Raw genomic sequence first — 4,832 nt, 5'->3', positions numbered from 1 at the left:
GCATCTTCTATGGCCCTCGCTTTTTCTACAAAATTGTCAACATTGACAATGCTATCTCTGGGTAACCGTTTCCTAACACGTCGATGCAACAGGCCGTAAATAATGTCTATCTGCATACACGTAGGTACCTCGTACGGTAATTTGGTCAAAAGCGAACGCACTTTACACACAAAAACTTCGGCTCTCTCGCTGTCCTTCTGCTCGGCGGCAAAGATTTCACGTAAAACCTTATGAGCCGGTTGTTGGACGCCGTACATGGAGCGCAGGCGCGCCACGGCGGCGGGCCAGCTGGCGGCGCCAGCGCGCGCGCCGCGCCACCACACGGCCGCGTCGCCCTCCAGCAGCAGCGGCAGCCCGCGAAGCGCGTGCTCGTCGCTCACCGCCGCGCACTCCTTGTACACCTGCACGGCGTCGATGAACGCCTCCAGCGCCTCCGCGTCGCGCGACCTCCCGTCGAAGCGCGCGGTGCACTTGGAGAAGTTGCCCCCGGCGGCGGCGCCCGAGAGGCTGCTGGGCGCGCGGCCGTCGGGCGGCGGCGTCGCCGCGGCGGACGGCGGGCTCCAGGGGCCGTTGCCGTTGAGGGGCAGAGTTCGCAGGGTTTCCACCAGGGTCCGGTTGGTTTCGGCTTGCATCCTGGCGAAGGACTCCATGATCCCGGCCAGAAAGGTCTCCGTGTTGACGGCGGGCCTGGCGTGGCCGGGCGGCGCGACGGCGGCGGCAGCGGCGGCGGCGGCAGCGGCGGCGGCGCTTGAGGCGCGCGGCTCCTCCGCGTCGTCGTAGCTATCGGGGTCATTTTCGTCTTCGTTGCTGACGGCTTTCGCCTTACTCCGTGTGTTTACCGACATGGTAAATGATGAATAGGCACGGCACACTCCTTTTTACTGTAGTGTCGATGTAAATAGGTACAATTACGCGGCTAGCGAGCGATGAAATCGTAGGTACAGTTCAGCCTCTAGTTGGGCAGCCAGTATAACGGTTGGTAACACGTTTATTCACGAAAACATTACACAACAGTCACAATTATATATAAGAGGCATCGATACACACAATAACACATGAAAATTAAGGAAATGAGGGCCACATAAGACGGAGGTAAATATATTCGCGGCGAAAGGGCAACGAGTCGCCATGCGAGCTATAGCGAACTGTCATTCATTCCCGCGCGTCCCGAGCGGCGCGTGGCGGCGAGCCGCGCGCCACCTTGCGATGATTTCTGAAACTACGGACGAGCGCGCGCGAGTGAGACGGGTATAATTCGGCGCGTTATATATATATTTACGTAGGCCAATCAACTTTTTTACCGACACTAACTAATGTCCGCGAACATTTTTCAAACAATTTCAGATTTTTGTAAGTAGACATGATTTTTCTGTAATTTAATAGATGGTGTAAGTACATGAATATGCCATTCCTACGTAAGTTCAACCTATTAACCGTGAAATATCTTGTTGGAAAGTACGATTTTTTGGTAACGCCAGAGAAAATTTTGGTAACGCAGGAGACGCCAAAGTGTCGTAAAATAGTTGATTGGCCCACGTATAGGTACCATCAGCCAAATATGTGGTCTATCACCCTAAAGTTGATAATCGTTTGCATGTAATAAAACAATAATGCCAATAGACGTGTCTGTCAACTTGAAAGTTCGACTTTAGCGACATATTCATTTAATAGGAACTTGTTTAAAAATTTATAGACCACTTGTTTGGCTGATGGTACCTAGTAGGTAGTCCTAGTACCTACATTCATTCAAAGTAGGTACCTACCTGCCTCAAGCTAAAGTAAATACCGGGTGGGCCCTGTAACAGGAGCAAAACCTAGGTACTCCTCTTAAACTCACTCTTTGTCGGACCCTAACGTATTGCTCCTCTCCTCCACTCAAAGGTTGACTGGTAGAGATCCCTTAAAGGGATAAGTCCGCCTTTCTTTGTACAAGTATCTCAAAGTTTGTCGATTGTATTTTGTTAATTTTCTCTTGTACAATAAAGAGTTTACATACATATCATCATCATCATCATCCCAGCCTATATACGTCCCACTGCTGGGCACAGGCCTCCTCTCAGAACAAGAGGGCTTGGGCCATAGTTCCCACGCGGGCCCAGTGCGGATTGGGAACTTCGCACGCACCATTGAATCGCTTCGCAGGTTTGTGCAGGTTTCCTCACGATGTTTTCCTCCACCGCAAAGCTCGTGGTAAATTTCAAATGTAATTCCGCACATGAATTTCGAAAAAGTCAGAGGTGCGAGCCGGGGTTCAACCCACGACTCTCTGCTTGAGAGGCGATAGGTCAAACCACTAGGCCACCACGGCTACATACACATAAGTATACTATTTTAATTATGCAACTTTCAAAAATTAAGTAATTTATCTTATCATTAGGTATGTTTATTCCAAACAAATTAAATTCTATTTTCAATGTACGGCATCCAATAGCCTAAATGACATCGCCTGTCACGTAAACAAAAGGACGGATTTAGCAATACATTGCTTGTCCAATTCAAACTTTAAACTATAATGAAAATCACAATAAGTTATTTTCAAAAGTTGTAGAACAAAGTTAGCTCATGAAGACCGGAAGCTGTGGTTTAATGTTTTGCTCCTGTTACAGGGCCCACCCGGCAAAATGTATTATAAGTTTGAATGAAGCCTATAACTGTCTGTCTGCCAAATGATCCCCTAATCCCCTAATCCCCTGTGATCTCCCTAATTGGGTACCAGTGGCGAGACCTAGAAGCCACAGCGCAGGACCGTGACGCATGGAAGTCCCTACTGCGAGCCCTATGTCCCTGCTGAGGGACTACAGGAATTCATCATCAACATCAACTGTCTGTCTGTGTTTTTTTACCTGTTAATCGAGTTAGCTTTGTTTGATAAAAATCGGTTAAGCCGTTTTTGGGATATTGAATTTCAAAATTACAATGTCGGGACTTTTAAATTTTCCCAGTTGGTTAGGTTATTGAGATTTGGTAGAGTGGGATTTTTTTCGTACCCGAATGGCCGAATAAAGTAGCAAACACAAGCTATCAAGCGTACCGCTCAAACTTCATAACCGGTTTCTAAAAAAATAAAATGGGACATCTCGTATCACGCCACAACAAAGCGACGTGGCCCTAGCTGTACCGCGCGCTACGTGAGATATATATTACTCACTGGGGGACTTTGCCCCTAGGATGCAGATATAGTAGATAAAAAAGTATGTCGCGGAATTGAAGGTACAATTAACTAACAATAATATAGGATACTTATAGGAAACCATCTGGATATTGTTGTATTAGTCACCTCACCTGTAGTGAAATCCCGATCGTGCCCTGCAGTAGAACCTTTTGACAGTAAATTTGACTGGTGATATCACTACAGGTGATTGAATATTATGCAATTTATTTGTACGCTAAACTATGGCAAAACACGGAATATATAAACTATGATTATTATGTTACTTAGATCAATTCATAGTCTATATATTTTTGTTTGTGTTTTTCCAGCCTGTGTACCGTGTGTACCTATGTATGTGTTATTGCTTTTATAAAAATAAATGTTCTTTTCCTTAAAAAAATATGTTGATTTGATTTGAACAATTTTCCAGGTGCTTAATATATCCTCAAGCGATAGCTTGATAGACAAGGTTAAATTTAATTACGTGGGCTTTTTACGCTCAAGTTGATGTCTCAATAGGGAATATTACTGCAATGTTCTGCTGTTCAGAATGGGCACAAACTAGCACAAACCGTAAACATGCCAGAATATCATATCATATATAAAATATCATTTCAATTAAATTTTTGGAAATATAGCGATAGATAGCTTACTATCTATGTAAATATCATGTTATTTTGTTACTTATAAAATTATAAAGAGAACTGACGGTTTGTGCTAGTGTCGCCGCATGCGCAGAGCTTTACGTAATATCCCCTATTCTCGGCGTTTGTCAGAGCCTCTACCGGCGCATATCGGCAACAAATTGTTCGCATAGTATTTGACAGTTTGGTGTGAACGCCAATGTCGCGTTTCGCGGCTAGCGGGATAGCTTGTAGGAGAGAAAGTAAACAATACTCGGATGGCAAGATATCATCATCAACTGGAAGACGTCCACTGCTGGACAAAGGCCTCCCCCTTAGAACGCCACAATGAACGACAACTCGCCACTTGCATCCACCGGTTTCCCGCCACTCTCACGATGTCGTCAGTCCACCTTGGTGGGAGGCCTGCCAACGCTTCGTCTTCCGGTTCGTGGTCGCCACTCGAGGACTTTTCTCCCCCAACGGTTATATGCCGGTTGTGGCAAGATATATTGTTTGAAAAATAGGCTCTCCTACAGTACGCGGCTCAGGAATTACAGGCAGGCACTTCCTTTGGCCCGGGTGTCGAGGTGGCGCAGGTGGAGTGGCGGCTGGACGTGCTGAATGGAAGCCAGGCGTGTTCTGAGGTGCAGATGATGGAGGGAGCTTCACAGCCAGTGGCCATGCAGCCACGGATAGTTCTACTTTCGCCCACGAACAGCCACGGGGAGTTTTCGGAAAATTCTCTTGAATCACATACAAAACAGTAGGTTACTACCGGTTCTAAGCAAATCAATTGGCGTCTTAAATATTGAAATTCCCCCATTAACCTGTCCCAGAGGCACAAATTTGTGCCCAAAATCCTTCGATCATGTTATCCTGGGAGATGACAGATTAAACTATCTAAACATTTACATTTCTGTATTGAAATACACTAGTCTAGTTTGTATTACAATGATAGATGATTTGTATTAAAATGTTTAAAATCTTTTAATGTAGGTACCAAATCTGTACCCTTAGTGTAAGTTTTCGGTTACAAAATGTGAGTTATTTGTATT

The sequence above is a fragment of the Choristoneura fumiferana genome, chromosome 10, assembly GCF_025370935.1.
Source record: "Choristoneura fumiferana chromosome 10, NRCan_CFum_1, whole genome shotgun sequence".
Taxonomy (NCBI): Eukaryota; Metazoa; Arthropoda; class Insecta; order Lepidoptera; family Tortricidae; genus Choristoneura; species Choristoneura fumiferana.
The sequence above is the reverse complement of the archived record's forward strand: the minus strand, read 5'-3'. Positions refer to the sequence as shown.